Consider the following 24,193-nt stretch of genomic DNA (forward strand, 5'->3'; position numbering starts at 1 on the left):
AAGAAGTCAAAAATTTCCTCCAGAATTCAGCTAACTCAGTGAAAGAATCAACTCATAAACAAATATAAATGACATAACTCCAGGAGGACTGGTCCAGTAATGTGTGCAGCCTAAAATCATCCCAACTGTGACCATGGCCTGTGAGCTCAGGCTGATAGGGACCCAGAGGTTAAACAGATTCCTGTGCTAAATATTAATATTAATGGGCCCTGGGTCAGAACGATGTGGTAAACAGTTACTTGTACTTATATATTTTTTTTACTTGTACTTATATATTTTTTTAGATATTGGAGATATTGGACTCTCTGCCCTTACCCAGTTCTCAGTCTTACTCTCTGACACCATCTTTCCAGATATTTTTAGTCCACTTTCATGTTTGCTATTAAGCTCAAGGAAAGGATACTGATGTCATGGGCTCCTAGAAATATACCTACTAAAGAAAGAGATAGGCTAGGGGTCTGGACTGACCAGCCAGTATCCATAACCAAAGATGAAGCAATTATAAAAGTCCGAATTCCTTCTTTCTGCACTGCAGAAAGAATTTTGGTCCATACTCCCAGAGGAGAAAATGATAGGGGAGGATGACCAGAAGGCTCTGAATCCTAGTTCCACTAGGAGCCAGAACTTTTGTGAGCAGGAACCTTTGTTTTTTGCTTAGAAAGGAAGTGAAAACAGGTCCTTAGAAATAAATTAAGAAAACAGACATCAGCTTCTACATGAGGTCACCAATCTGTGCCCAAGGGGCCCACATGCTTCTCTGGTGTGTGCCTTTTCTTTTTTTCTCATTAAATGTTTAGAATATTTGGGAGAAATAAAGGAAGGAAGGAAGGAAGGAAGGAAGGAAGGAAGGAAGGAAGGAAGGAAGGAAGGAAGGAAGAAAGGAAGGAGGGAGGGAGGGGAGAGACAGAGAGAGAGATGGAGAGAGAAGTAAAGAAAGAAGGAATACCCTAAGAGAAACAGAGTAAGGCGCTGAGGGTGGGACCTTTAACAGTGGAATACAACTCCCTCATGGAGGACTGGGACAGGAAGGGATAGTATAATGGCTATGCAAATAGACTCTCTTGCCTGAGGCCAACTACTATCCTCAACATCCTGATGCTTCCTGTATCCACTGACCTTACTTTCATTTGGTTAAATCCTTCCTAAAGAAAGTAAGAATACAGAAAGCCCAAAGTGGGTCATGGTTTGAATGGTAATAATCTGGCCACAGTGTCCAACAAGAATTTCATGCCATTAGTTATAAACCTGCTTTTTTTTTTTCATTTGGCATGCATTGAAATTTTCTATTTCATCTCACTGTTTTACCTACACAAGCCAGAAAACACAAAAACTTTTCCTGATTCTCCTCCCTTACTTCCTATGCCCAATGAATTATTTAAGCCTTATTTCCACCAATGAATGCCACAAAATATAAAGGAAAACATGGGAATAACTCTAGGGCAAAGAATATATTCATCCATATGGACTAGGTATGCTTCAACAACAAATACCCCCTGAAAATACCAGCGACTTAACTCACAAATATTTACTACCTGCTCATGTTATATAGTCCCATATAGACTAACTCTACACAATAGTTCTAATAAGACATGGTTCAAAGTTTCAAATGCTTTCTACTTTTATTTTTTTAACCTACAAAAAGCACAGTACACTGTCTTTCAGACTGATTATGAAAAGAAAAATATGTTGGAATATTTCAGGTATTTTAAAGATTCAACGTAGAAGTGTTTTTTCATTTCTTCTATACACATTCATTGACCAAAACTTAAAGGCATTAAACGCCATTCAAATCTAATGTCAAGGTGATTGAAAAAATGTTTTCTTCTAGTATATGCAAACAGAAGAAATTGTGTAGAGGAATCAGAGCAATCTACCACGTGCCTTAATATGTAAATCAGGTTATGTGTTCTGGTTTTTGCTGGTTTGCTTAGTTTTGTTTTATTTTTACATTTCCTGGTATCACCACTTTGGGCAGACATTGTCAAATAGAGGGGATGGGAGAAAAAGAAAGACACCACATCACCAAAGCCCTCTGTGCAGTGGTGGCTGGGCTCAATCCTGGGTTGCACATACCACAAAGCAATGCACTAACCAAGGTTCTACTCTATTTAATGAGATATTTCAGACACAATGATAAATAAATTCCCAGATTGATATATCTCACTGACAAAAATTCACTCATAAATAAACTCTTACTATAATTCATATGATTTTACTCTAAAAAAAATGAGGCATGCTGTTTTTTATTGCCACCTTTCTTAATCTGGCATAAAAGTTTTGCCAAATATAGTAATTTGCAATCTACTAAGTTACCCACAGCTACCATATGTATTATCTTTGCCTACTACTGAGTAAGGTGCCTTAATAACTCATCTAGTTTTTTTTTAATGCTCCACACATTCATCTCCTTGTAGAAATCCCAACAATACGTCTGATAAGATAGGGGTGGCTGAGTAGGAGAGATGGCTCAGCTGATAAAGTATGTGCCTTGACGTGAGTGTGTGGCATGTGCCTAGGCTCAAGCCCTGGCAACACATGAGAACTGCTATGGCATTGGAAGAAGCTCAGGTGCCATGGTGTCCCTTCCTTTTTCTGTCTCTGCTGCTCTCTGAATAATAAAGACTGCCAAAACCACACAACATAGATTAAGTTAGAAAAGGACAGAGCTGTCTGAAAAGGGGAGAGGATTTTAGGTGATAGAGAAACCCTGAGCTGACTCAACCCACACTATAGAGGGTATTCAGGATTGTCTTTTTTGCTATCATTTAAACAAAGTGCTCTCTGAGTCCCTTGACATGCTTGCCTCTCCTGCCTCAGTAACCAATAAACTCTCATTCATCTGTCATGTCTTTCCTAGTCTCCAAAGTCTGACTTGATGTTCCTCTTATGTGAATTCTAAGAGTATACTAAATTATATTTTTTTCTTTTTTTATTTATTTTTATTTTTTTTTAATTTTTTATTTTATTTATTTATTCCCTTTTTGTTGCCCTTGTTGTTTTATTGTTGTAGTTATTATTATTGTTGTTGTCATCATTGTTGGATAGGACAGAGAGAAACGGAGAGAGGAGGGGAAGACAGAGAGGGGGAGAGAAAGATAGACACCTGCAGACCTGCTTCACCGCCTGTGAAGCGACTCCCCTGCAGGTGGGGAGCCAGGGTTTGAACCGGGATCCCCATGCCGGTCCTTGTGCTTTGCACCACCTGCGCTTAACCCGCTGCGCTACAGCCCGACTCCCAATTATATTTTTTCATAGCATTCTCCACAGTCCTTTTTCTAAGTATTGATTTTTTTTTTTTTTTTTTGGTCAGTGTTCCTCAGTGGATCTTAAACTCATGGGCACAAGACTTTCAGCTACTTAGATCTCCAAATTTTGTATGTTATGTAAATGAATGCATATATGAATAAGAGGAGGTCGATGTAAATAAATTCTGTAGTAATTTAAGGGAGACCAGATAGTGTTGGCAATCGGTGATCACGGTTCATGCAGGTATACATAGGGAGGCTTCAGAAGGATGACATTTGGAGAAAGAAGGTAACTTGTGACTATCCTGTCACTTTGAACATCAATTCTTTCAAAAAGTTGCTCTAGTCACCTAAGCTTATAGACACTTATACTTTGGGCTTATAGGGAAATTGGGAGTATGTGATTGAGCTTGGCAGTCTCTCTCTCTCTACTGAGAGGTCGAGTGAGGAGGGACACGACTCCCCAAGATTTGCCTCGTCTAATCAGCTCCCTGCCTCACAAAGCACTCTGCATTCCTGATACTATGGCCTGCTCCCTTATTAGCTACATAATCCCCACCCATTCCATTCCTTTGATCTATCTTCTTTCTACCCTCAAGACCCTCCCTGCCTGCAGGGCATTATTTATCCTATCAGTTAAAACCCTCACAATAGTTGCTAAAGAAGTTCCTCCTACCTTTCCCGGCCCTTTTTGCCTTTCTCCGCCCCTTTCCAAACCATTTCAAGCCATTTCCATTTCCAACTTGCCACTTCCGGGTCTGACTCTTAAAAGCCTTGGCTCTCGGGAGTTGGGCTGTAGCGCAGCGGGTTAAGCGCAGGTGGCGCAAAGCACAAGGACTGGCATAAGGATCCCAGTTCGAACCCCGGCTCCCCACCTGCAGGGAAGTCGCTTCACAGGCGGTGAAGCAGGTCTGCAGGTATCTATCTTTCTCTCCTCCTCTCTGTCTTCCCCTCCTCTCTCCATTTCTCTCTGTCCTATCCAACAACGACAACAACAATAATAACTACAACAATAAAACAAGGGCAACAAAAGGGAATAAATAAAATAAATATTAAAAAAAAAAAGCCTTGGCTCTCTGATCAATAAAGAATTGAATCACCTCACCACCACCAGCTCTGTCCCTGGGTCATCTCTCTCATGTTGCTGAGTGAGTAGCAGCCCAGGCTGACTCTGGTCAGTCACGTTCTCTCCAATCCAGAGAGTACGTGCCCAAGAAGAGGCAGCCCCACACTAGCCCAACAAGGGCCAACAACAGAAAAATTAATTGGACTGTGAACCTTCTTTGCCATGTAAGCAAAAGTTCAAGCCCTGCCTCGAACACACTGAAGAAAGTGTTGGTGCTATAGTCAAGCTCTATCTAGTGATCTAACTTTCTATAGTCTTTGTGTCTCTCTACCTGAAAAAAAATCAATCCAGAGAGAAGAAGTCCCACTGACCAAAAAACATCATTGCTTATGCTTCACAATCATAACACCTGTAATTTGTTTGAGCCATTCTTATTTCATTGTTATCAACGAAGTGAAAAATATGTGGCTGTGTGTCATAGTATGTTTTATATTATAGACTTAATCAGATAGGTAAGTTTTATGAAGTTTTGCTTCTGTCTCAGTATACTTCTCAACATATATTTTATTTCCATGTACTCATTAGTAGGACTCCTAAATATATACAGTATATATTGTCTTCTTTACCTGCTTGTTTAATTAAAAGTGTAAATACAGCATACAGCATGATTTTACATCTGAGAATACAATAAAATTTTACATTTTTAAATATGCCCCATGTTCATGTTGATTCAAATTTCATCTAAAAGCCTCTGTTTCCAATCTGTCTCCATTTCATATTCGTGTTTAGGAATACCAATGACACGTAATTTACAGAACACAGACTTCTGATTAATTTTTACTCCTCGTGCTTTATTTTCTTTGGAAAATTGGGGATAAGCAACTCTCATGCTGGTTAGGTCACAGGTAATATGGAACTCAAATACTATGTACTATTATACTTGTAAGGTGATTGAAGTGTAGAAACGACTTTCACCATTTCTAAATATGTACAAACTTATTTTCATGAGAGAGAGGGGAGAGAAAGAACAGAGCTCTGCTCAACTCTAGCATATGGTGGTAGCAGGGACTGAACTTGTAAATTCTAGGACCTCAGGCATGCAAGTCTACCACTGTGTGCTACCACTGTGATAACCCCGGGTCCTACTTTTAATCAGTTTTGTATGTCACCTAAAGCAAACTGGCTATTCTCCTTAACATAAGAGACCAGTAGACTCTTGTGGGCAAATGTGAGGAAGTATTGACAGGCTTGTCCACTAATCCAGCAGAATAGCCTAACAATAATGTACATTAAATTTTAGAAAATTAGTATTTATAGCATATTCAGGTGGGTGAGCAAAGAGACATACTGTAAAATCAACAATCTTTTTTGTTTCCTTACTAAAAACTAAGGCTACAATTTACACAAAGTAAAATTCATTCTATTAGTACATAATTCTTCAAGTTTTGGTTAGCATTTCATTGTTGCAGCACTCAATTACTCTAACTTCCTCCTCTCCTCTCCTCTCCTCTCCTCTCCTCTCCTCTCCTCTCCTCTCCTCTCCTCTCCTTTCCTCTCCTCTCCTCCCTTCCTCCACTCTCCCCTCACCTCCCTTCCTTTCCCCTTCCCTCCTATTTTCTTTTCTTCCCTTTGTTCAGATCTAGGGCCTCATACATATGTGATTTTACTACTGTGAACTCTTTTTATTTAGATAGGCAGAGATCAAGATAGTGAAGGAGAAACATCACAGCACTAAAACTTTTTCTAGTACATGGAAGTTTGCACATGGTTCTGGGGATTGAATCTTTCTTACCAGGTTGCCACTTATCAACTTTTTATATTATGCTGTATACATAAAGGCAGTCATTTCCCCTCTAGGGTGTATTATAGTCACTATTCCCTTCATGTTAACGGGAACTAGCAGGTAGGATCCTTCTCTCTGAAGCATTAAATTCTCTGAGTTATTCCTCTCTTTCTCCCTCCCTCTACACCCACAGTGCATGACAGTGCCTCTGGCCAAAATACTTTGAGGAGATCCATGTTATCAACCTTTTCCCTTTTCCACAAAACTCTCTGAGTTCCCCTAAAGGTTTAGGCTTTTTCCAAGACAAATGTCAGGAAGACTATCAGGTTGTTTCTGAGTTCAGTCTTCTCACTGCCTCCCCTGAGGCAATTCAAGTACAGAGCTAACTACCAGGGTGCAGAGAGAGGAACAGGAGGTGGAAACACTGGCTAAAAGGACTAATATCATAAAATGTTATTTCACCACAATGAATAAAAAAATTTCTGTAAGATGTGACCTTTATGGCAGTTTCCTTCACAGGAAGATGGAAATACCTGAGCAAACTACACCATTACACAAGAAACCATAGTGCTTGGTTTTGATTTGAATTGTTCCAAAATGTTACCATGTTACTCCCCAGAATGCAAAGACAGAAATATTTTTGAATGTAAGGCATAACGTGTGAACTAGCAAGTGAAAAAGAATGTGCGTGAAATCATACTTAGAAAAACTGCAGGTCTATAAGCATTCTGGACAGTTGTTCTGAAGTAGGGAGAGAGGGAGAGAGAGGGAGAGAGAGGGAGAGGGAGGGAGAGGGAGAGGGAGAGGGAGAGGGAGAGGGAGAGGGAGAGGGAGAGGGAGAAGGAGAGGAAGAAGGAAAGGGAGAGAGAGAACAGATTTTAAAAAATAAAATTTATGAAAACTCTCCTGTCAAACGTTAAGTAAAAAATAATCAGTGAAAAAGAGTAATTAATTCACATACTTCATATTCTTTTTCAATCCTCCCCAGTGGCAGTCACGTACTTTTCAGAGGGACAGCTGGAAACTTAAACTCACTTACAACATTCTCTTTCTAGAAGCAGCCAGGAATCTCCATGTTCTGAAATCTGCTGTCAGCTTGTCCCTGCCTCCAAGCCCACAGGAAGTCAGCCTGCCTCACTACCAGACAGCCTCAACAGTCACACAGGGACTCCAACTTCAGAGCATGCTCTCCAGATGCCCAGGACTCAGAGAAGCTACTGTTCAGACATACATGAAGCCCCCTATTTTATAAGCCAGAAAGTCGATGATAAGTTAGTTCAATGCACTTAGGGTAAGCTATCAATTTGGCTACCTAGTGGGTACAGAGAATGGAATGAGAGAATTTCCCCATCACATTAAGAACTTAAGTAAGGAGTCAATGGGGTCAAGTGGTGGTGCACCTGGTTAAGCACTCACATTACAGTGAGCAAGGACCCAAGTTCAAGTCCCTAGTCCCCACCTGCAGGAGAAAAGCTTTAAGAATGGTGAAACAGGGCAGTAGGTGGCTGTTTATTTTCTCTCTACCTTTTTTTTTTCTTTTTTGTCTCCAGGGTTATTGCTGGGGCTCGTGCCTGCACTACAAATCCACTGCTCCTGGCTGCTATATTTTTCCGTTGTTGTTGCTATTATTGTTGGTGGTGCTGTAGCTGTTGTTGTTGTTGGCTAGGACAGAGGGAAATTGAGAGAGGATGGGAAGACTGAGAGGGGGAGAAAAAGATAGACACCTGCAGACCTGTTTCACCACTCCCGAAGCAACACCCCCCCCCCCCCGCAGGTGGGGAGCCAGGGGCTCTAACCAGGATCCCTGTGCTGGTCCCTGTGTTTCACACTATGTGTGCTTAACCTGGTGCCCTATCGCCCGGCCCCTATTTCCCTCTTCATCTCCCCTTCCCCTCTCAATTTCTTTCTGTCTCTATCTAACAATACATATATAAAAATTTAAAAATGGAGTCTGCAACTTTGGAGGGCATTTAAAGGGGATTAAAGATAGGTAGTTTAAAAGACCTTTATGGCCTCCTGCCAACATAGCACCTTATGATTTTATAAAATTCTCTTTAGGGGTTGGAAAAAGTTAGATATATTATGAGAAAGTTCTCTCTTCATAAAGCAAAGTCTGAAAAATTCTAGAGAGAAATAAAAATAAATGATAACATATTTTAGAATCACATAATCTGGTAAGTAAATTAGAGACAGTCTACAAATCAGGGCCTTTTTATTTTTTTTAGCTAGAGGGTGAGAAATAGAGAGAAGACAGAGAGAGACACCACAGCACTGCTCTCTACCACTCTGAAGCTTTCCCTTTGCAGGTGTTTCCATATAAGTGACCTTGAATCCAGGTACTCACACGTGGTAGAGTGTCTGGCTCTTCCGAGTGATTTATCTCCCAAGCCTAAGGAATATTATTTATATTATATTATCAACTTACTAAAATACAAAGGGTGGCAGGTGATTTTTCATCTGTGATAAGTTTGTACTGTGTGTGAATACTCAAATTCTGTGAATTTCTTAATTTAGGACAATGAGCAACAGCTCTCACTGATTTGAAATAATTAAAAAGGAGTAATATGACTCAGTGGGGGGGAATATAAAATTTCTATAAAGAACTGATGATGCACTGATTTCAGATTCACATAAAAAGACAACAGTTAAAGCAAAGGAAATATGTTATCAAATTATGCCTGAGGCACCCAGAGGTCCTGTCTCAAGTTCACCTAAACTAGAGCTGAGCAATGTTTTGGTTAAAGTGATTTTAAAATGAAGAGATAAAAAAAGACAATTACTATTAAAGTGAAATAAATGTATAGAAAAAGGGACCCGGCAGTGGTGCACCTGGTTAAGTGTACACATTATATTGTGCAAGGACCCAGGCTCAAGCCCCTGGTCCCCACCTGCAAGGGGAAAGCTTCATAAGTGGTGAAACAGGGCTGCAAGTGTCTCTTTGTCTCTTTCCCTATCTCCTTCCCTCTCAATTTCTCTGTCTCTATCCAGTAATAAACAGATTTTTAAAAACAAATATAAAAAATAAAAAGTTCTAGAAAAAAAATCATAATTTGTAGTAGACATTTACAAAGCATGAGGAAGTTTATATGTCATCAGTTTAATAAAAAGTAATATTTTCGGGACCGGGCGGTAGCACAGTGGGTTAAATGCACATGGCGTGAAGTGAATTCCAGTTGGAGCTCCCAGCTCCCCACCTGCAGGGTGGTTGCTTCACAAGTGGTGAAGTGGGTCTGCAGGTGTCCTTCTCTCCCCCTCTGTCTTCCCCTCCCCTCTCAACTTCCCTCTGTCCCATACAACAACAGCAACAGCAACAGCAATGGCAATGGCAACAATAAGAACAACAACAAAGGCAACAAAAATGGGGGGGAATGTGATTTCCAGAAGCAGTGGATTCATAGTGCAGGCACTGAGCCCCAGCAATAACCCTGGAGGCAAAAAAAATGTAATATTCTCATTTTGAACAATTTCTCTCCTATGAAAATTCATTAAGTATGTTAATATGGAGACTTTCTCCTGCCTTTAATTAGTATATGTTGCAGACATTTTCTAAAAAAGTTCTGTGAAGCTCTAAGGAAATAGAATCAAATTCATGAAACTATTTATTTACATTCTTTTCCATAGTAGGTCACATGAAGAAATCAGGTCATAAAAGTCAGGAGGTTATAGGAATGATATGTGGAAATCTCTTATAATAATAGTTATAATAATTATTATTAGTATTATTATTTTATTGTCACCAGGGTTATAGTTGGGGCATGGTGCCTATATAGCAAATTCATCAATCTGGGAGGCCATTTTCCCCTTTTTTATTATTTTTTTAAATTTGATAGAACAAATAGAGGTTGACAGGGGAGGTGGGGACAGAAATGGAGAGAGAGAGAGCAACCTGAAGACCTGCTTCACCACTTCTGTGACTTCCCTCCTGCAAGTGGGAAGCAGGCTTGAGCACGGGTCCTCACCAGGGTCATGTGTGCACCACCCACCCCAACCCTAGTGTTTAGTTTTTCAGTGAACCTAAAGCTATTCTAAAAAAGCAAAGTCTACCTGAAAGAGAAAGAGAGACAGAGAGAGAAACAGGGTAGGAACTGTATTTTTCTTGGATCTTCAGAAGAGAACCTAATACATGTGATGCCAAAGATCAATTTCAGTACCTTATTCTTTTTTTATTTTATTTATTCATTTATTTATTTTTGCCTCCAGGGTGATCACTAGGGCTCAGTGCCTGTACCACAAATCCACTGCTCCTGGAGGTTTTTTGTTTTTTTTTTTTCTCATTTTTGTTGCCCTTGTTGTTTTACTACTATTGTGCTTATTAATATTGTTGTTATTGATATCATTGTTGTTGGACAGGACAGAGAGAAATGGAGAGAGGAGGGGAAGACAGAGAGGGGGAGAAAACGATAGACACCTGTAGACCTGCTTCACAGCCTGTGAGGCGACCCCCCAACAGTGGGGAGCCAGGGCTCAAACTGGGATCCTTATGCCGATCCTTGTGCTTTGCACCTTGTGCGCTTAACCTGCCCCACTACCACCGGACCTCCATACCTTATGCTTCTAATTCCAGGGCTCTAGTTACTGTGCTACCTTCCAGTCTGTGGTATTACTTTTTTTAAATTAAAAATCACATTATGTACATCTAAATATCCCTAAAGAAAATAATTTTATTTAAACTTCAATTTTATTTTTAAAGTCATTCTTAGTGTTTTTTTTTTAATTAATAATGGAAAAAGCACTTGACTAGGAGTCAAAATGTAGTACCATTTCTGTTCACTTCTCCACAAGTTACCAGCTGTGTGAGTTTGTGTTAGTTGGCTCCTTTGTTCTGGACATTCATTTCATCACATAGAAATTGGAATAGGGTCAGCAAGATGGAAAGCTCTATTCCGGTGATTCTCATATTTCTCACTCTTTCTCTTTCCATACCTACTCCCTCTGTCTATCCCTCTTCCTCTTTTTTTTCTTCCTCCCTTCATTTCTTCTTCCCTTCTTTGTAGATTTCTTTATTTATGAGTTAGTGAGAAGAAATAGCATATATGATGCTAGTGATTGAACTCAGAACTTCATACTTGAGGATTCCACCGTCATTCACTGCTGTTATTTCCTTCTTTCTATCTGAAAAAAAGTTAGCCAGCTAGCCTGGAACAAGAACAACAACAAATTGGGACAATCATAATCACCCTTTCTTGCCTAAAAGAAATATAAAATCTTTTTAAAACAAAAAGATCATATGTCAAGTTAAACACACACACACAGCACAGAGAGATAGAGATAGAGATAGAGAGAGAGAGAGAGAGAGAGAGAGAGGGAGAGGGAGGGAGAGGGAGAGGGAGAAGGAGAGGGAGAGGGAGTGAGAGAGAGAGAGAGAGAAACAGTGTGTTGCATTCCTTCTTCAATGATCCCTGCATCATTTGTCCATCTATCTACCCATCTATCCAAGAAATCTTATATGGATTCCTAACATAAAGTAGGCTCACTGCCAGGCACTGGCAAATTCAAGTAAAGGAAGAAAAAAAAAAGAATTGCAAACTTTCCAGAGTTTACAGTCTGTGGAAAAGACAGGTGCTAAATAATCACACAAATAAACATATTTGAGAGTGTGATGCTTGCCATAAGGAAAAGTGAAAGGCAGTTTGAAGAACAGTGATGGGTGACCTGATTTAAACTGTTCTGCAGTATAGGGAAAGGGACTCAATAAAGGTTTCTCAGAGACTTGTGGCAAAATTTGAGAAGAGGTAATAGACTGTTCCCAACAAAGAAAAAAAAAAGCACCTGGATGTGGAAAAACAACCCCAAAAAGCTATATTTATGCCAGTAGAAAAAGGCCAGTGACTATTAATAGCTTTAGCATAGTGTTCATATTGCTATTCAGAATGAACTAGAGAAATTGTGAATAGGACTGATTTTTTCCTTACACTAAATTTCCTTTTCTTTTTCCTTCTCTCTCTCTCTCCCCCCCCTTCCCTGTCCCTTCCTTCTTTCCTTCCTTCCTTTCAGTTGCTCCCTGGGTTATTCCTGGGGCTCTATGCCAGATCTACAAATCTACCATTCTTAGTGGCCATACCACCCCCCACCTTTTTTAGGGGAGGGGTAGGAAGAAAGGGAGAAAGAAAGACATCTGCGGACATGCTTCACCACTCATGCAGCTTCCCTCTGCACACACATAAAGAGAGACAGAGAGACAGAGAGACAGAGACCAGAGCTCTCTCCTCTAGTATATGCAGTGTTGGGGATCAAACCCCTGGTCCTCATATATACAATTCAGTAATACACCCACTGAGCAACTTCACCAACTACATTAGAATACACACACATACACACACACACACACACACCTACCTACCTACCTAAGCACTCCCCTTGAAGGTTTCAATAAAGAAATTAACTTATTAAGACTGAGAACGTGAATTAGAAGACCAAAATAAATCCTAAGAAACACAATATAGAACCCAAACTATAACACATGATTAGTAGTGGATGGGCCTAGGGCTACTGGAACTGGGAAACACAAAACAAAAGTAACAGAATTTTGATACCACATACATACTCCAACTGTCATATGGAGAAGAAATTCTGTTACTTTTGTTTTGTGTTTCCCAGTTAATAGATACCATAAGATTTTATGTTTCAAAGCTGCAGGAGATAAATCCCCATACCTATGGTCATCCAATTTTTGACAAGAGGTCTGAAAATATTAAATGGAGAACAAAGAGTCTCTTCAACAGTGTTGAGAAAATTGAGTTGAAACATGCAGAAGAATGAAACACACAAAAGTAAACTCACATAAAACAGATCAATGATTTGGATGTTAACCCAGAAACCATCAAATATATAGAGGAAAACATTGGTAGTACTCTTTTCAATCCAAGTTTTAAAGGCATCTTTAATGACTCAAGTCACTCTGCAAAGAAAACAAAAATAAACCGATGGGACTATATCAAATGGATGGCAAGAGAAATCACCACCTAAATAGAGAGACTCCTTATGGAATGAAAAAAGATATTTTTATGCAATCCATCAGACAAAAGGCTAATAATCAAAATCTACAATGAATTCACTAAACTCAGCAACAAGAAACTAAACAACCCCACCTCAACGTGGTAAGAGGACAGAATATTCACCAAAGAAGAGATCCAAAGTGTCAACAGACACTTTAAGTATGTTCAGAGTAACTGATTGTCAGAGAACTGCAAATAAAGACAACAATGGCACACCATTTCATTCTAATTATAATGTCATACATCAGAAAGAATAATCACAATAAATGTTGGAGAAGTAAAGGAACCCTATGTACATGGTGGGCATGTACATAGGTCCTGTCCCTGTGAAGAGCAATCTGGAGTACTCTCAGAAAGCTAGAAATGGACTTAGCATATGGCCTGGGAATTCCTTTCATGGAAATATATCCTATGGAAAGAAACACACTCATCCTAAGAGATCTATGTATGTTTATAGCAGCATAATCTGTAATAGCCAAAACCTAGAAGCAACCCAGGTGTGCAACCACATGTAAGTGGCTATGAAAGTTGTGGTCTATATACACAGTGGAATACTACTCAGCTATTAAAATGATAAAGTCACCTTCTTCACTTTATCTTAGAGGGAGCTTGAAGGAATCCTATTAAGTTAGATAAACCAGAAAGAGAAGGATGACTATGGGATGATCTCACTTATAAGCAGAACTTAAGAAACTAGAACAGAAAGTTAAATACAAAGTAAAACTTGGACTAGTTTGGCATATTGCACCAAAACAAAGAACTCTAGGGAAGGAGGACAGGAAACGGGCAGGGGAGAGGGAGAGGGAGAGGGAGAGGGAGAGGGAGAGGGAGAGAAATAGAGGAAAGAGAGAGGAGAGAGAGAGAGAGAGAGAGTTGGTGGTGGGAGGATTTGTGTTCTTGGCACATGATCAGATGAAAAAGGACCTAAGTTGGGGATGAGAGGACTTTGCAAATACCTGTCATGATACGATAAGAAATTGTACCCATGTGCCAACAACTGTAGTATAAACCATTAATTGACCAAAATGATAATGATAATAAATAATAATAATAATAGAGTTGCAGGAGGTGGCTTGGGAAGACAACATAATATTTATGCAAATGACTTTCATGCCTGAAGTTCTGAATTCTAAGGTTCAATCCCCAGCAACACCATAATCCAGAGCTCAGTTGTGCTTTGGTAAAATTAATAATTAATTAATGAATAAAATTAAAAAATCATAGCATAAACCATACCTTCATATTTAAGAACTGGATAATAGCAGCAGATGTCACATTTGACATAGGGGAGAAATGAGTATTCCTCTAGAAGTCACAAATAAGCCATAAATGTTAAGTATAGATTAGATGACCCCTTGGAGACACTGAAAAAAGATTCAGGCATCTTTAAGGCCCAATATAATTTGACCTCTAAATATCTTCCAACATTGAGAGAGGCCACTTAAAAATGTCATTTTTAACAAAATAAAAAATTTAAGGAACAGAAATATTTAAGGAAAAAAATTATTTACCAAAACTATTAATCACTTAAAAGACCCACACTGTGATAAAAAAGGGGGGGATTTTTTAAAATAACATCATTAGTGGAGCAGTCTGGGAGGTGGTACAGTGGATAAAGTGCTGTACTCTCCAGTGTGAGGTCCTGAATCCAATCTCTGGCATCATATGTGCCAGAGTGATGCTCTGGTTCTCTCTCTTGTTTCTCTTATTGAGAGTAAAGTTAAACAAACAAGCAAAAAACAATGTTCACAAAACTAAAAGCGTAGGTTTAGGTGGTAAACAGAATAAACAATGGGGTAAATTATTAAATGGCTTATAATATAGGGTGTGGTAACTGAATCTAAATTTGTTTATTATTGGATAGAAACAGAGAAATTGAGAGAGGATGGGGAGATAGAGAGGCAGAGAGACAGAAAGACACTTGCAGCCCTGCTTAACCACTCAAGAAGCTTTCCCCTTACAGGTAGGGACCAGGGGCTTTGAACCTGGGTCTTCTACAAAGTATTTCTTTTAAACATCTGTCACTAAGAGTCAAATTGAGATTAAAACCATGAATTTATAATGGCTCTAGCACATGTAGTGCCACAGTTTTTCGCCATGGTCTTAGTAATCTAAAGCACAGTGCTAGAGAAAGTAGAAAACGGAATTGATTTAGAATGACAGTGGCCAAGGAATCCACAAAAGAAAGGTCAGGTAGTGTCACATTGTTGTGGCCTGAGACGCAGGATACTCAAAAGATTACTCAGAAAGACTAGAGCGTTCTGTCAACTGAGAGCCTATACGTGAGCTTCCCTGAACCTGCACCACTGTAGGATTGAATGCAGACCAGCAAAACACTTTCTTTGAGGTCCAGAGTACTTTTATTAACAATGTTCACCAAACACCAGTAATTTCAGATACAAAAGGGGTAGGTTTAGGTGTTAGTCAGAATAAAAATGGGATATATTATTAGGTGGCTTATAATATATGGTGTGGTAATTGAATCTAAAGATAGCAGGTTTTTTAGGCCATGGAGATCAAAAGCAACTGATCTTGTCAGTATATAAGATATAGTTATTTGTAAATAGCATTAAATGACATAAATCATAGTAAGGTCTTGTATGGTACAGTAAATCCTAACCATGGGATTTTCAAAGTAAACTATGTTCCCAAATAACTTGGTTATAATAATGATTTTATAGTAATGATTATCTATTGCCTTCCTCTACTCTAAGACAGCAAGGAACCTTCTTCGTTCTCAGTAAAATCTGTATTTCTTCTAGTCCTGGAACCTATGGGGCTTTGCTGTTTTTCCTTCATACTTCTCTTTATCTCTCTGCTGATCTCAAACAAATCAATGCAATCAGTGCTACCTGGACATCTTTCATTTCGGATTGTGTCCAGAGATGCAAGGCCTAGGCTGTCAATCCTCCAGCCCCAATACTTGGGTGAGGCCTTTCCTAGCCCATAGGACTCCTTAGTTCCATTTCAGGTAGCACACTTCCTAATGAAGTTACATAACCTAGATATAGACCAGGGCCGTAGGGATAGGGCACATGTGCATATATATCCATAAGCTGGAGGAAAACATACACCTTAAAGTAAAAGTGTGCAATGTCTACAGTGACTCAATAGGTGCAGCCAGCAGACCTCAAAATAAACCATAAAGTACTTAATCAAATAGTTTCTACTTAGACCTAGATACCCTCCACAGCTGCTTTCTATTTCACTTCCCTCAATCACTCTAAGGCTAACCTTGTCAAGCTGGATAAGGACAAGAGACTGGCATAATTTAATGATGGCCCTTTTGGTCACTATCAGGCCACCTCATCATCTGGGACCCTATTCAGATATGATAGGCCTAAACCTCTAAAAGATCTCTCTCTTCACCATCACCAGTCATCTCCATCAGGAACAACATCATAAACCCTCTTACTAGGACTAGGACTTTGCACTCAATGTAGAATAACAATGATAGAAACTGCCTCACTCTCTGAAGGCAGGCTGAGTTAACATCCTCTACCAGGCCAGAAAGACCGGTCCTGAAATGAGTGCAGCATAGAATGTCCTTAGCTATGACCATGGAATGAAAATTGAGACCTGCAGGGATGCAGAAGTTACACAGGCTCTTGTACTAAATATGAACAGACATGGGTCCTGGGTCATATCCATGGGGTTTATAGTTAACAGTATTTTTCTCATATTTGGGAGCTGCTCTCTGCCATGATCCAGCTTTCTTGTCCTATTTCCAGCTCTGACACCATCTTCTCAGATAATACTTTTAGCCCACTTGCTTGTTAGCTGAGCAGTAATTAGTAAAGTTATGGGCCCCTTAGAATATACCTAAAATAGACTTCCTAGCCTCTTCCAACATGAAGACTCCAAATTTCATCTGCTATACTCTTAACTTTAGGTTCCTGATTATTAGACAACTTGTTCTGCTTTGTATCTTAAGGCTTTTCACCCACCAAGTTGCAGATGCTACCATGACACCAACGTGACATCCCTGGGCAGACAAACTCACCAGTATGTCCTGGAACTCTGCCTCCCCAGAGCCCTACCTCATTAGGGAAAGACTGAAACTAGCTAGGGGTATGGATCAATTTGCCAATGTCCATGTCCAGCTGAGAAGCAATTATAGAAGCCAGACCTCCCACTTTCTGCACCCCATAAAGATCTTTGGTCCATATTCCTAGAGGAATAAAGAATAGGGAATCTTCCAATGGAGGGGATGGGATACAGAACTCAGATGGTGGGAATTGTGTGGAACTGCAATTCTCTTATCCCACTTGTCAATCATTATTAAATCACCAATAAAAACATAAAAAATAAATAGCACTTTAAACTGATCATATAAATGCTGTTCATCAGTAATTTACTCATAGTGCTCTTCCATTTCAGAGGTTAAGACATTAGATGCTCCCCCACAAATCCTAAAAGACATTCGATGTCCTGGGAGCTGTGGTTACTGTACGTTTCTGCTCAATAACCTTATCTATGAGGCATATGCAGATAGCTTACTGGACACAGAGCCTTTCAGGCACTGAGTTAGATACAAATGGTACTGATGTTCCCAAACAATGTGACTGAATAGGATGAACTGATGGACAGGAAAAGAAAATAACTTCTATGTGGGAGAAAGTAGCCCTGGGTATCACAAGAGACTGGGAAGCGATCAAGTAATGGTGAGGGGTAAGTGTGTGGGGGTGTTTGGGTGGAAAAATGGAAAGGCAGAACTTCGTGATCAGAGAACAAACACTAGTGAAATTCAAAGTATTAGTGAACTCTTGGCTAATGACCACTGGGAATAATCATAGGACTTGAGGAAGGAAAGAAAACAGCAAGTTGTATGTCTAAGTTCTTGATGACTGTAAAGATGGTCAGAGTGGTGGTATACCTATTAAAGCGCCCATGGCACTATGCATCCAAATTCAAACACCTAGTCCCTACCTATAGGGAGAAGCTTCACAAGCAGTGAAGCAATTCTAAAGGCCTGTCTGTCTGTCTATCTACCAATCTATCTCCTCCCTCATCTCTCAATTTCTCTCCGTCCTCTCAAATAAGAAAGAGGAAACATGTAGAAATGATCACTGGGAGAAGCAGATTCAATTTGTCATGCAGACACCAAGGACCTTCAATAACCCTATTGGTATTAATTTTTAAAAAATCCCTATTTAACAATATGTTAAACACATTGCAGAACACATGGATAGGGTAGTAAAATACCATTGTTTTCTTTAAAATTTTTTTAAGTCTATTTTCCCTTTTGTTGTCCTTGTTTTTTATTGTTGTAGTTACAATTGTTGTTGTTATTGATGTCATCGTTGTTAGAACAGAGAGAAATGGAGAGAGGAGGGGAAGACTGAGAGGGGGAGAGAAAGACACCTGCAGACCTGCTTCACCACCTGTGAAGTGACTCCCCTGCAGGTGGGGAGCTGGGGGATTGAACCGGGATCCTTACGCTGGTCCTTGGACTTTGCGCCACATGTGCTTAACCCGCTGTGTTACTGCCCGACTGCCAATACTGTGTTTTTTAAAGAGAAATTTGAAGTTGAAGGAAAAATAATGACTTGGAATGACAAAGTGGGTGGGGTATAGGAAAGGTCCTATTGCTTTAACTTCAGGGTAAGACATAAGAGAAGAGAGTTGGGCAGCTGAGGACAATGCTCAGTGGGTAGATTTGCATGCCTGAAGCTCCAGGCTCAGTCCTCAGCATCATATGTGCCAGAGCAGTGAATGAAATAAATATATATTTTAAGACAGAAAGAAAAATCTACTGGAAACCCATGTAGGAGAACTTCCAGGCAGGTGGTTCCCTCTAGTGGGACCAGGTTTTGAATAGTGCAGAAGACAGGAAGGTAACTCTGGAGAGAGACTAAAAGTAGGAGAGAGCTTACTGGTATGGACGTTTACATGGACAAGTAATGCAAAGGACTGGAAAGGATAGTACACAGAAGGACACAGGAGAAGAATCCAAACAAAACAGAGCCAGCCGCAAGAATCTTCTTACAATACAAGAACAGTAACGGCCCAAGGGCCTAGTCACCCAACAGAACTGTGATGTGAAACTGAAATCTGGCAGAGTTCACGGCCTTCATTTTTCTAAGAGGAATTTTGGAAAGAAGTTGCCTTGATGCTTAAGAATCATGGCATTTTCCTGAGTTTCCAAATGGCATGGTGGTAAAAATATGATGCCTCCAAAATAATCTTTCTCTGGGGCTGTGGAGCATTTTTTCCTTTCCTTTCCTTTTCTTTTAACCAAAATCATACCCTGTGGTGGAAGCTACAGTGATTCCATTGACAGATGAGAGGACACAGATCTCTTGCTGGCAGCAGTTTCTGCTAAGCTGATCAGGCAATCTTGCTCAGTGATCAAAGATAAAGCCCACATGTAAAGTCTAACCTAAGTGAATCAAGGTCTGTGATTTTGGTATCAGCTTGCCGCTACATGAAGCACATTCTCCCTAACTGTCCTGGCAGTTTCCCAGAATCATTATAAAGAACAAATTAGGTGATATTTGAAAAACAAATAAACTTTACTAGCAGTGATACACCATTAAACATGAGTCTCTACCAGTACCAAATAATTTATTATGCGACAGCAGAGACACATACTAGGAAAAACAAATAAATGAAAGATGCAGTGGTGTGGGATAGAGATTTAAGACCAATTAGAGCAAGTTGGCAAGAATGGTTAGAGCAGGTGAAATTGGAGATGATCTTCAAATGATGTTTCATTTTTCTAAACATACTTTTCCTTTAAATTTTCAGACGTCCCCTTTCTATCTTCATTTCAACAGTTTGTGGAAATCTGGCTTCAGTGGAGTATAGAGAGAAAATTAACAAGATCTCAAGATGTTATCTGAAGTGTGGTGCGGGATAGAGGATCCGAGTCCACTGACTACACTGCCCATTTTCTGCCCTTGGGAAAAGCACACTTTGGTTTCCCAGTTCACTACTAGGGGCCTCATTTGCCTTTCGAGCCTGTGGTCAGCCTGCCTATGGGGCCTGACCTCCTCCTCCAGCTGCATCTTGTTATTAACTTGGCCTCTATCTTCTCAGCTGTTTCCATTTTAGTCCTCTCTTCCTACTTCTTGAAAGCAAAAATCACAAAGGCCCTTTCCTCTGTCAAGGCCCAGGGGATGGACTCAGGCACCATTGATCTAAATAGGAAAAGCAATAGGTATCTTTAATTGTTAGTCTAATAGTGGCCTCATTTGGGTAATACTGAGCCTCTTCTTTAATTGGAATTCAGAAGTATCAGATAAGATAACTCAACATGCCAAGAAAAATATAACAAAGGGGATGGGAGGCCTGAAAAGATAGTTGACATGCATTGCCATGTTTCAAGATCTGACGCCATATAAGAAGTGTTACAGCAATAGAGGAAGCTTTGGCGCTGTGGTCTCCCTCTCTCTCTCTCTCTCTCTCTCTCTGAATGAAAATTAGATATATAGATGATTTATAGATGGATAGTCAGGCAGGCAGGCAGGCAGGCAGGCAGAGATATGTACTCAATCCATATCTGTCATCTGGGGAGAAATACTGCAGTTTCTGCTGGAGGGGGATGAGAACACAGAAGTCTGGTGGTGGGAACAGTGTGGAATTAAAACCCTATTATCTTGTAATTTTGTAAATCAAGATTAAATAGCTAATAAACCTTTTTAAGTGACTTGGATTTATAAAATTACATATGGGTGAGACTCAGATTCCATATAAAATAGTGGGCTGGGCGATCACTTACCCAGTAAATCATGTGCCTTACTATGCACAAGGCCCTGGGTTCTAACCCTGGCACCACACAGAAGCATCATGACAGCAACAAGATAGCTCCATAGATGGTGGTAAAGGGTTATGATTTATTTCTCCTCGCACATCTCTACTCCCCCTCTCTAAATAAAACGAATGAAAGAATTGAGCCATGAGGCTATTCAGCAGTATCACATACATGAAAAGTCCTATGTTCATTACCTGGAACAAAAAGGAGGGAGGGAAGGAAGGAAGGAAGGAAGGAAGGAAGGAAGGAAGGAAGGAAGGAAGAAAGAAAGAGAAAAAGAAAGGAAGGAAGGAAGGAAGGAAGGGACAAAGGAAAGAAGAGAGAATGAATAGATGAGGTAGAATTTCCGTGGGGTGCTAAGTGAAGCCTCGTTTATTTTCCTTTTTTAATTTTTTTTCCAGTTATGAGGTCCAGCATGAACCCAGTTAGAAAATCACCCATCGTACCATATAAACAACAAAAACAAAGAAGCTTTCTCTTAAATTTCTATGCCACAGTTTGGGAGGTATGCCTCCACCTCCAGGAGCAAGCAGCTTCCTGGAAGGCTAAAGGGGGGAGGTTAAAAAAGCAAAGCTGATCCTTCCTCTTGCCCACTCCCCCTCCTCTGCCTGGCCTGCCCTACCCTGCCCTGCCCTTCCCACCCACAACCCCTCCTACTCCCCACGGAGTGCCATTTGGGAGCCAAAATCCACTTGGTCAACGCAAGAGCAGCCCTGCCTTCTCTTGCTCCACACACCATGTGACCCTGGAGAAGCTCCAGGGCATATTTCATCTGGCATCAGCAACTAGAGGTCACCATGACCCAACATTTCCTGCATGCTCAGGCCTGGCAGTGCCTGCCAAAACCAGCCTGGAGGGGGCTTGATGGGTGGGTGGGCAGGCAGCGCCATTTGGAGGTAGCAGGTCAAGCTCCAGCACAGTGTCAGCGACCCTGCCTGTCAGCAGACACCACCATTGGTTTCCACTGCAAGTCATTCACTGGACTTGGCCAGTTTGGCTCCTTCCCTGGGTCAGAGTCAAGAAGGTGGGACCAAAGGAGCTGGGGTTATGGCATGCAGAGTCAAGCCATTTCTGTTTACACTCACCAGAGAGGATCCAGAGATTCTTATTTATTTATTTATTTATTTATTTTTTCCAATTCTAATATTACTCTATTGAGAAAATGCTCGTTTTCAGGACCTTCATTGTCACAAGGGTACAATAAACTTTCATTTTGAGAGAGAGAGAGAGAGAGAGAGAGGAACCAACCAACCACATCCCAGTAGCTTCCTTCAATGTGGAAGGAGCCAGGCTTGAACCTGATGCCTGTGGCACCAGAGATACTACATCCTGGGGCCAGGTTAAGTGCACACATCACAGTGTGCAAGGACCCAGGACCCAGGTTTAAGCCCCTGGTACCCACCTGCAGGAGGAAAGCTTCACAAGTGTGGAAGCAGGGCTGTGGGTGTCTCTCTCTGTATCTTTCCCTCTCTGTGATCTCCCTCTTTCCTCTAAATTTCTCTCTGTCTCTATCAAATAACAAATAAATAAATATTTTAAAAGAGAGATACTATATCCCCACCTGTCCTCCCTACCAGACACTGCAGCAGGATGGGGTTTGGGGAGGGGGGCTCCAAAAATTTGTACTCCTTTTTGTTTTTCTAAACAGGGATAAAAATTATTGCAGAGACTTTACATTGAGTTTTAATTGGAGTCAGGGACAATGAACATGAAATTCTGAGGCTGGAAAATTATCTTGATAGCAATGAGCAGGGTTTTTCCCTTCAAATATCATGAAGTTTTAGGGTTAGAGAAGATTGTACAGTTCAAGTTAGTGGTTCTTTATCCGGTTTGGTAAACAGATCTTTGAGTGACTGCTGAAAACAACCCACTCCCAGCCCTAGGGAAAATACCCAGGGACACTTAAGATTTTGTTCATAATTTAGAAAGTACAGGGACTCTTGGGGCTCTGTTATTGTCTACTTTCAATACTCACCCCACCACCCCCACCATACATTCATTTTGCAGAAGAGAAAGTGGAGTCCAGAGAGGATGCCAACTTTTGTAAGGATCTAGTTTGTACGGACCACTGCTGAGCCAAGGTTCCCAGATTCAGAACCTTTCTAACAGACTGCATCACCCCCTCCCCACAATCTTCTTCTCTTATTTTCTTACCTTATTGTCTTTTTTTCTTTCTTTTCAACTTCCTGCTGTCTCTTCCTTTGTTCTTGTCTCTTTCATTCCAATATTCTTTTTCTTTCTTTCTCCCTCCCTCCCTCCCTCCCTTCCTTTCTCCCTCTTCCCTTCATTCTTTCCTTCCTTTCTTATACAGCACACTGCTCTGCTCTGGTTTATGGTAGCACGGGGGTTTGAACCCAGGACCTTAGGCATGAAAGTCATTTTGTGGAGTCTGGTGGTAGCGCAGTGGGTTAAGCACACATGGCGCAAAGAGCCCAGGCTCCCCATCTGCAGGGGAGTTGGTTCACAGGCAGTGAAGCAGGTCTGCAGGTGTCTGTCTTTCTCTCCCCCTGTCTTCCCCTCCTCTCTCCATTTCTCTCTGTCCTATCCAACAATGATGACATCAATAACAACAACAATAAAGAAAAAGGCACAAAAAGGAAAAATAAATAAATTCATTTTGTAGAATCATTACGTCGCTACAGTCCCAGTGTTTTTTTTTTTTTTTTCCTTTTCAAAACTTGTTTTCACTTGGGATTTTCCTCATCCCACTCTCTTCTTTTGCTCTCTGCTTCAAATGCCCAGCCAACTGATCTGTCTTAGCTCTGTGGTTTTCTGAATGGATCACCAGTTCCTGCTGAATCACAAGATGGAAAGTATAAACCAGGATAAGGATAACTTTGCAACAAGAAGGAAAATAATGTCTCTGTCCCCAGGATCTTCAGTATAGCTCTAGCACAAGTAGGATTTTTTTTTTTTACTTCTAGTAAAGAAAAATGAATGCACAACAGGGAAGAAACAGAAACAGAAACCCACACTGTAAACCAAGAAATTCTGAGGCTGAGACCCTAAAGGGTAGGGGTAGGGGTAGGGGTAGGGTTTGGGACTGGGGTTGGCGTAGGGGTAGGGGTAGGGCTTGGGTTTGGGGCCATACAAGGTCAAAATTGTTTTAATCATAGTGCTAATATATTATTTGTTGTTTCCACTGTGTTTTCATTTGTGCTGAGGATACTAAAATCACATGACGTTAAAAGTCTTAGACCACACAACATTCGGCCATGGAAATCAAATCAGACTCATTGTTATCTTCATTACCACACACAATTAAACATTAAGTAAATTTCCCCGAAGAATGCTCATAGGAGAGTTAATATGATTCAGTTTATTAAATTTTGATCTTTGGCTATGCAT

Source organism: Erinaceus europaeus, chromosome 9 (assembly GCF_950295315.1).
Source record: "Erinaceus europaeus chromosome 9, mEriEur2.1, whole genome shotgun sequence".
Lineage (NCBI taxonomy): Eukaryota > Metazoa > Chordata > Mammalia > Eulipotyphla > Erinaceidae > Erinaceus > Erinaceus europaeus.